This window comes from Amblyomma mixtum, unplaced genomic scaffold, assembly GCF_055824585.1.
Source record: "Amblyomma mixtum isolate Tamu unplaced genomic scaffold, ASM5582458v1 scaffold_21, whole genome shotgun sequence".
Lineage (NCBI taxonomy): Eukaryota > Metazoa > Arthropoda > Arachnida > Ixodida > Ixodidae > Amblyomma > Amblyomma mixtum.
Window position 1 is genome coordinate 428,187 of NW_028317718.1, and position 10,000 is coordinate 438,186.

Sequence of the window (10,000 nt, forward strand, 5' to 3'; positions counted from 1 at the left end):
TGTTGTTAGCGGTTTGGGTGGTGGAAATGTGTCTGGAATGTTGTGTACACTGGGAATCCAGGAATATATTCCGGTTCCCTCGTTGTTGTGTTGCCACCAGTGATGCCATTGTGCAAGTACAGTGTTGTGTAAGTGTTTCCGTATGGATGATCGAGTTAGAGTGGATTGTCTGATGCGTGTGGATCGGCTGGCACGAGATGCGATGATGTCGGCGAGTTCATTGCCAAGAACGCCGGAGTGAGATGGAACATGGTATATCTTTACGGGTCGAGCCTGTGTTAACGTGTGTAATGATTGCTTGATGTGAAAGATACGAGTGTCTGTTGTGATGTAATTGTTTAATGTTTTGAGGAGGGATAAGCAATCGGTATAGATGTGTATAGGTAGTGTACCTGGTAATGTTAAGGAATATGTAATGGCCTCCTGGAACGCAATGAGTTCTGCGCCGTATGCACTGGATGAAAGCTCGACCCGAAAGCGACCGACTGAAATGAGATGTTCCATGGAATCGAACGTGACGTATGAAGCGCCAGCCGATGTTGTTGTGTAAGAGCCGTCTGTGTATATGTGATATCCGTGTTGGCGAGAGTAAATGGATATGTCTGCTGATTGTAACTGTGTGTGTGGGAATGAGACGGCCTCGGCAGGGTGCTGAAGCGTGTCGTCGTACGGTGCCGCCACTTCGGAGGCGCGATACGTTCTAGAACCGAACGTGACGTCCAATCGACGTGCGAAGAGCGCAAACTCCGCATTCAACCGGTCAAGGTCGAGATGCAAAGGAGGCGCCCGCAACAGAATTTGGAGCGCCCTCGTGCTCGTAGTGGAATACGCCCGGACCAACGCAAGAAGCGGGGCCCGTTGGACGGAAACCAAACGAGCACGCAGTCCGGAGTGAGGACTTTCTGTCCACCACACAGGGGACGCATAGGTGAGGGCCGGCAAGACGACCTGGGTGTAAAGTGCCCTCAGCTGGCCGGGAGCCGGCGTGCCGCTGAGCCGCAGGAACGTGCTGAGGCGTGCAGAGAGCATCTCGGCGCGCTCCTTGAGCAAATCCCCGTGAGCTATGAAGGACAGGGTGCGGTCGAAGACAACGCCAAGCACTCGAACGGAGGGCCTGAATTGCAGGCGGACTCCGTCGAGGCGAATGGCGGGAGGTGTGCGTCCCAAACCCCCCCGGGGGGGAGAGATGAGAAGGCACACCGTCTTCTCCCTGCTGATGGAGACCCTTGCCCCCTTCGCCCACGAGGCTACTCGGCCGAGTGCCTCCTCCGCAAGAGCCGTCAGCTGCTTCCTGGAGCTGCCAGGCACAACGACGACAACGTCGTCTGCGTAGGCCTGGAGCGACACACCCTCTGGCATCGGCAGCTCGAGCAAACCACGCACGACTATGTTCCAGAGGAGCGGTGACAGCGGAGAACCCTGCGGGCTGCCTAAGGTGGGACGCGCAACCGCGTCTCCCGCGCTAGAGCGGAATACCACCTCGCGGTCCGATAGGAAGGACCGGAGCAGCGCGCAGACGTTTCTCGGGCATCCCCATTGCGCGAGAGAACTGAGCACAAGGGGATGCCAGACACTGTCAAAAGCGCCCCTGAAATCGATGGAAATCAGTATGGCGTGGAGGCCGTCTGTTCGGAACCCTCTTAATTTTGAAACCAGAGCGTAGAGCGCCTGCACGGCACTCCGTTGCCTGGTGAATCCAAATTGGTTCGAATGGAGCAAATTTTGGTGGGCCATGAAGTGGTAGAGGCGACCGTAGAGAAGACGCTCGAGCACCTTGCCTAACACCGAATTCATAACTATGGGACGATATGATGTAGGTGTGTGTTGTGGTCTGCCGGGTTTATGAATGAAAATGATGCGACCCTTTCGCCACGCCACGGGGAAGTGACCGAAGCGAAGGGCCGAGGAAAATAAAGTGATGAAAAAATGTGGGTGTTGTGTCCATAGTGTTGTGACTATTCGTGGAGTAAGGCCGTCGAGGCCCGACGCCGTGCCCTGCTTAATGCGAGAGAACGCAATGTCAATCTCGCCGTAAGTGAAGGGCACGTCGTCAGGGCCGCCGAGCGTTGTGTCTTGTGCAAGAAGTCTCGTGTTTGTGTGCTGTGGAAGGTCTGTTGAAGTGTCGTCGGTTGCAACGTGAGTGGCTAACAGAGTGTATGCTGTGTCGAGTAGTGACGTTGTGAGTGTACCGTCTGGCGTTTCTACTGGTGGAAGTGTGATTGGTGCGCGGAGTTTTGCAAATGCAATTTTGAATGGGCGGCCAAATATTCCACTCCTAATGAAGTCTCGGGCCAATGACTGTGTATCGTGGTGGCGTGCCTCTTCTATGTGCTTTCTGAAAGTTCGTAATGCAGTGTAATAAATTGAGCCGTAGTGTTGTCTGATGTGAATGTGTTTAGAGCGTTGGTATCTCCTGCGTAGAGCGCGGACACGCGAACGCTCGGTGGCGAGTTCCTGTGTCCACCATGACGCAGGGAGGTGTGTTTGTGTCGGTGCGGGTCTGAAAGATGAGTGTTTTTTGCGTGATTTTGCAATGAGAAGATGAAATTTGTTGACGATCGTGTCGATGGCATCTGCCGAAGCAAGACGGACGCCGGCCACCGCATTAAAAAATGGGTCCTGGGACATGTCGTGTAAAAGTCGTGTGGTACCTCTGTGTGTTAGTCTGCGCTGTCGAGTCGTGGATTGTGCTCCGAATTTGACCTCAATATGTCTGTGTTCCGATAGTGTACTTGTTTCGGAGACTTGCCATGTGTAAGGTATACTGATCATGTGGTTCGTGGCAAATGTAACATCGATCCAACTGTCAGTGTAAGCTGTCGAGTATGTTGGAGGGGATGCCGGATCGTTTAAAATTAGCAGGCCTGAGGACATCGCGAAATTTAGTAACTCCCCGCCCCTGATATCACAAATATGTGGTCCCCAGGCCGTGTGCTTGGCATTAAAATCGCCCCCCAAGACGACCGGCATACCCTCCGTGAGGATGAGTGCTTGTCGTATGTCATCGAATGTCTGTGTCATTGGAGTGTGCGGTGGTGCGTATGCTGATATTAAAAGGCAGGATGCGGTGGCCGACGAGCAAATGATAGCTACTACACGTGTGGTTACTGTTATGGGGAACATGTCGAAGTGTTGTTGTCGTGCGATGATGGCCGATCGCGGTCCCGACTGGGCCGCGAAGACGGTCCACTCCGGGGGTATGCCTGTTATGGTGTCAGATCGTGTGTAGGGGTCTGAAATGAGTGCGAAATGAAAGTCTCCCTCCCTCAGTCTCTCCACTAACACCGGGGTCGCATTCCTGCAATGGTCGAGATTAATTTGTATGAATGAGAATGTTAAAGGTGTCATTGTTGTGCTGAAAAGTGAGATGTGAAAGTGTGTACGTATGAAGCAGGAATGGCCCTTGCGGAGAAGCGGAGCAGGAAAAATAGAGACGAATAAAGGCAAGAAAGGAAAAGGAGGGTGTAAAAAAGAAGGAAAGGTGAGAACGAGAGGGAGGGAGGTGTGTAGTGTAGGAGTGTTGGTATGTGTAGCATCGAGTCTAGTCCCATGTGGATGTGATGTGAAACGTGATTGGTGCAGTGTAGAATACGTGTGTAGAGGAACGGAGGAACCGTGCATTTGCATAGGAATGAAGTAATGAACCGTATATGCGAAAGTGTATCGGAAAAGGAGAAAGGTAGGAATGAAAGAAAGTTAAAAAGGAACATGGCTGAACCACGTCCTTCGAAACAGAAGGGAAGAAGAAATTTAGAGATTAGATTAGAGTAACATATACGGTTGGAAAGAGAGGAAAGGGGAAGAGATGGGTGGTGGGGGAAATGCCGGCGCCGTAAGCATATTGCTTGGCGCCGAGCAAAAGTGTTGAATATGAAAAAGTGCACGGTCCTCCGCCCCTCGTACTTTGTGTTTGTGTGTTTAGCTGACGTCATAATCAGTTCTGAGTCGCATCCTGGCTATGCGTTCGGCAAGGATGGGACACTCCTTTGCCCCGGCCCTGTGAGGAGGAACCTCGCGTCCCGCACGTCTGCACACCGCACAAGCGACGGAGGCAGCACCACCCGAAGCGTCGCAGGCGGTTACAACATGCGCACCTGCGCAGTTCGTGCAGGCCGCCCTCGCCGGATCGGAGGCAAGGCGGCAGTTGCGGCGGGAGTGCCCGTACTGAGCACAAAATGTGCACAAGGGGACGTGGAGGTCCTCCTCCACCTGGGCCGAGGACCAACCTATCGTCAGTCGCCCCCTACGCATTATTTTGGTAAACGCGTCCGGGCTCACGCAGAGGACGTGCGTCTTGGTGTTATTACGAGCCCGGAACGTGTAGCGCCGGGTGATAGACGACGCGTCCAAACCAAGGTCGGCATTCTTCGCCACGACCTGTGAGACGACCGCGTCGTCCGCCACATCCGGGTCAACTCCCCACACGCGAATGTGGGGTTTACGGCGCTCCGCCAATCGTACCGACATGGCATTGTTCGTGACCGCGTTGTTGCGGACCGCAGTAGTCAGATTGCGTAAGGTGTCGCGGTGTTTGGCGATCACCGTGACGCCTGTGGAAGTCTGTTTGAATTGTACTGGGCCAATGCCCTCGTCCTCAGGGATGATGTTTGCCTTAATGGTATGTATGAGCTGAGCCGGTGTGGTCGCGGGTGTAATGGGAGATAGAAAAGCGACGTGGCTCACGGAATCTTGTCGCTGGGTGGTTGTTTGGGATGATGAGGTCGTGGGAGGCGCCGGCATCGGCGCGGACGCAGACCGGGGGCCGCCGCGCACGACGTCCGCGAACGAGGGCACGGCGGATGGAGGGGGGCCGGCGCGCAGCCTGGTCTCCGCCGCGGAAGCCCGGGACCGAGCCTCAGCGGCGTCGCGCCGCTCCGTGCCCCACATGGTCCGGAGGACCTCCGCCCGGCCCCTGGCGTCCGAGGCCAGCGCCCGGTACTCGGCGCAGCGAAGAACAAGCTCGCCGAACATCTGGGATATTGTCGTGCGAGCGTGCACCGGGACTTTGTTCTTCTCTGTATTCAGGAACGCCGTGAGGCGCTCCTGAAGTGCCGTGACTGATGAAAAGTCAGGCATTGCAGCGAAGGCCAGATCGAGCCTGGCCTCCGCGCTCGCAGGCCCCTCGGGGGAGGGACCGATGTCGTCCGGTGAGGGCCCCGGCCCGACGGCCTCCGGGCGGGGAGTCTCCGAAGGTTGAACATCGCCCGAGGTCGGCGCAGCGTCAGGGGCACCGCGCGAACCCAGGGCGGCCGCAGAATCTTGGTTGCCAACCGATGGCGTCTCGGTTGGCCGCAGGTTGACAGCCGGGACCCCTGCAAGCAAGTCGTCTCCGGCGTCCGAGAACTCCGAGCGGGGCGTCGCAGCACCCGCGCCCGACTGCCCGGAGCCAGAACTGGGGTCCGGGGAGATGCGGTGGAGCGTCACCACCGGTTGGTCCCGCCCCGAGGGCGAGGCAGGGGGAGACGCCCCCAAAGAAGACATTCCCGCAGACGCGGGCGATAACCAGCCCGGCAACCAGCGGGACAGGGCTGGGCTGGATGGAGGTCACTCGGGGACGAAGGCCGGACTCGACCCGCAACGACGCGAACGAGCCCGGACAAGGCCGCAGGCAGAAGAACGGCTCGGATGATCAGGGCCACCGAAGGAGCCCCGAAATCGCGATGGCGCCGCGAAAACGGGTCGGGAAGGCAGTGGGTGCGACCGGGACCGCAGTCCGGAGCTGGAAGCCGCGACCGGAACGAGCCCGGGGCAGCAGGGCGGCCGAGAAGGCCGGGAGGACGTCTTCCTCTTCCTCCTTCTCCAAGCTGAGGCGTGCAGAGAGCATCTCGCTCCTTCCCCAGTCAAACTCCCCGCCTGACACTGTCCTCGGAACAGATCGTGCAGGCCTTCCGCAAAGCCCGAAGGATCACGGAGGCCCCCGCACTTGGCGCTAGAAGCGTGGACAACACAATGGTCCGCTTTCCGCTCCACCGAGTAAGTAAAGAAACGATGAGAGTAGTGGTATTTCACTGACGGCCACGAGGACCCCGCCGAAACGAGGCCGTATCCCGCGACCTCCCACTTATGCTACACCTCTCATGTCTCTTCACAGAGTCAGACTAGAGTCAAGCTCAACAGGGTCTTCTTTCCCCGCTGATTTTGCCAAGCCCGTTCCCTTGGCTGTGGTTTCGCTAGATAGTAGATAGGGACAGTGGGAATCTCGTTAATCCATTCATGCGCGTCACTAATTAGATGACGAGGCATTTGGCTATTTTTTTTTTTTTTTTTTTTTTTTTTTTTTTTTTTTTGCGGTCCATCCCACCACCCGCCACAGGGGTACAGAAGCACGCAGGGGCTACAGAGTGTGCCCGACCTGCAAATGGTTTGCTGAACGAGCTTCTGTACACCCCTGTTGCGCCGCAAAACTGTACAATATCAAGTGGTAATTCTGCGAATGGACGTATTCCTACTGTTTTTGGGGCAGTAGTACCCAGGGTTAGTAAAAGGAGAGCGTGGAGAAGAGAGGGACCACGTCGTCAGTCCCTTCGGAAGGTCGTCATATTTTGGTGATGACCGAAAGCACGAACCCCCCCCTGCAGGCAGCGAATGGTTAATAATTTAAAGTCATTGTGAGAGAAGCCCAAGCCACGAAGGACCCTCACCGAGGACCGCGCCCATACACCTCTATAACTCATTGTGATGCTAGAGACTAGAGGTCGGCCTCCAGGTATTTGCGCCAAGAGGTCCTTTTGCATGTATTTTGCTGTTTTGGCCTCGTGCGCTTGTTCTAAGGTCACTCCCCCTCCCACCACCTGGGCATCAAGCAGGATTGCCTGTCCGTCCCTTTGAAGGAGCAAATCAGGCTTGCGCAATCCCAGGGTCGTGCGGTAGTGGGGTTCAATTTCCACTTGAAATCCCAACTGGCCAGCCCGCTTTGCCACGTAGCGTACAAGAGCGTCATGCCGTGCAATCCGTGAGGCACTCGTTCTATGGCACAACTGCTGCACGTGCCCCAGGGTCTCCGGGGCCTTGCAACCAGCCCGGCAGGTCTTCGGGACATCTTGTCCTCGCTTCGTCCTAACAAGCACGGGCAATGCGTTGTACCGCATTTTAACCACGTTGATGAAGTCACGGCCCGTAAGCAAAGTCGTTCCATCACCCAACCATGTGGTTGAGCCAGGAGCATTTGTGGTTAGCCGCAGAGCACAACCATCATTTGACGAATGCAACGATGACGTCCAGAATTTCTTCTGGCTTGTACAGCTCATTATCTCTGCGTCCCTAAACGAACACATCCTATGTGCCCTCTCTCTTTCTCGACAAACATAGTCCATTGCAGACGCCATCTTGCAAGCCTCACTGGTGGAACCCTCCAATGACTTTAGTCGCCGGTACTTAAGGTATGGTATCGTTGTGCGAAAACTGGGAATCCCCAGACCTCCTTCCTTGACACCAGCGTGAAATGCTGATTCCGGAAAGTCGTGGGGAAGGCGTAGCCAACCCCTGACTGCTGCTCGTACAGCTCTGTCCAACTTGAGTAGCATCTTGGAGGAGGTCGGACCCAGGACAACTCGATGGTAAAATTTCGGTATTAAGTAAAACCGCAACACCACCAAACGCTGTTGGGGCTTTAGAGGAGCCCTAGTGATCCTTTGCAGCAATGCCTTCATGTCAGGCTGAATCGCTGGGGTAACAATACCTGCAGAAGTGAACTGCAGGCCCAGATATCTCCAGCTAGTTCCCGCATCGGCTGCTGGGATGTCTTGACTGCCCAGCTTAAAGGTCACACTGGGATCCACCTTTGTGATTTATCTCTTTGCGTCGGCAACTAAAGACAGGGTGATGCTTTTCTGGCTGTTGATCTCTAGGCCTTTGGATGCAAGGTAATTCTGAAGGCTGTCGAGCTGCTCCTGAAGACCCTGCCGCGTCGACGCTAAGATGACCAAGTCATCCGCAAAGGCCATGGCGTTCACTACCAAGCTGCCGCTACGGAAGCCAATCTCCGCGGGACAGTTGGCCAACCACTCATCCAAGGCAAGGTTGAATAACATCGGAGACAGGGGGTCTCCTTGCCGAACTCCTCTCGTAGGCTGAGCTAGCTTGGTTGAACCCTCGAACGTCAGCAGGGTTGTTGCAGTTGCATAAAAATGCTCGATGTACCGTAAGAACGGCGTCGCCACCTTCTTCCTTCGCAGGCCATCGAGGATGGCCGCAGTCGTCACGCGATCGAAGGCCTTAGAGATGTCAATCGATGCCATAAACAAGTGTCTGTAGTGCCGATTTGCCTCGTAGAGGACGCCAGCGAGCAGGTGAATGTTCTCAGCGCACCCGTCAACAGGTACAAAGGCACGCTGACGAAAATCCAAGTCCACAAGGCTTTGAAGCCTGTTCGCTAAAACCTTATGAAACAGCCTAACTAAGATAGGAGCCACAGTGATGGGACGAAAGTCGCCCGGGAGCGTTGCCTCGGTCTTCTTGGGGATGAAAATCGTGCGGGCACTTTGTAGGCAGAGCGGCAATTCTCCCACCAACATGAGCAGGGTAAGCAAAACCTTGAGCACCGGAACTGGAACCGAACGAAGATCTTTGGAGTCTAATCCATCAGGCCCCGGTGCTGAACCCAGATGGGGGAAGGCTGCTCGTAGTTCCTGTGTAGTGATGGGCCCGAAAGGCGAGAGGTCTTCCAGTGCAGAGGAGGAGTCTGGGCTTGGTTGGTATCCAGAATCCTGCACTGGAGCCTCCACAATCTGCCTCCACTCCTCCAAAAAGGACCCGACATCGTCAACCTTGGCATCTATTGGGCCCTGGAGTAGATCCTTAGCACATTGGCTCCGGTTTTTCCTGAATGCCTGCTGGACCTTTGCGTACTCTTTCCTCCTTGCTTTCCGGTTACTGCAGGGGACTTGCATTGTAGGTCTCCGCTGTCTTCCAGGCAGGGCATCCCTGAAAAAGGTCTGCCTGATGTAGTCGTTCAGATCTGGCACGCCCGCTCCCGCCAGGAAACCTCTGGCAATGTCCCACAAACGACCACCGTTGTGGCCCCTTGGAGCGGCCCTTTGGGTCAGTCTCCGAAGTTCCTCACGGCAAAGATCCCAAGGTAAGGGAACTGCCTCGTTTTCGGCAATGTCAACTTCAGGAGCAGCATCTTCAATGTCGATGTGGTCGTCATGATCTTCATCCTCCTCCTCAGGACATTCCAGGAGCCTCTTCACCAATGCCCTGTAGTCTTTATTCCTCCTATGCGACTTCAACGAGTCGAACGTACGATGAGGGAATGCCTCGTGCAACCTGAGGTTTACGTCGTATACTTTGTTCCGGATGAGATGGACCTCGCGCTTTGCCAGACGGAAGTTCTCCTCAACCGACCATCTGGGCTTCACCTGTGTAATGACAATGTCGGCGTTGTATTCATGGTAGTGTACACGCCTCCTGTGCACGCTGAGGCCTATTTTTGTAGGGAATTCTCTACCGCAATCAGGACAAGACATGTGAGTAGTGTGTCGCGCGGGTAATTCATCAGAGTCACTCGAGTCACTACTACCCCTAAAAGAGAGTCATAGTTACTCCCGCCGTTTACCCGCGCTTTTTTGAATTTCTTCACGTTGACATTCAGAGCACTGGGCAGAAATCACATTGCGTCAGCACCGTTACGGCCCTCGCAATGCTTTGTTTTAATTAGACAGTCGGATTCCCCCGGTCCGTGCCAGTTCTGAGTTGGCTGTTTTCTGCCGGCCGAAGCAAGAACCTCGGGCACGAAGCCCCCGGAACAAGCACAGCTGTGGCTTTCCACAGGAAGGTCCCGACGCTGGTCCGGGCTCGGCCGCACCGCTTTTGACGGCGGCGAGCCTCGCCCAGTCCCGGTGCAGTGCCATTCCTGCTTCTGGACCCCAGCCCGACCGGCTCAGCCCTCAGAGCCAATCCTTTTCCCAAGGTTACGGATCCGTTTTGCCGACTTCCCTTACCTACATTGGTCTAGAGACTAGAGGCTGTTCACCTTGGAGACCTGCTGCGGATATGGGTA

General features: G+C 55.4%; 1 pseudogene; it reads right to left on the reverse strand.

Annotated features, from left to right (window-relative positions):
* Positions 1-9,956: 9,956 nt before the first annotated feature.
* The window catches only part of LOC149324640 (large subunit ribosomal RNA), a 2,252-nt pseudogene continuing 2,208 nt past the window's right edge, over positions 9,957-10,000 (reverse strand).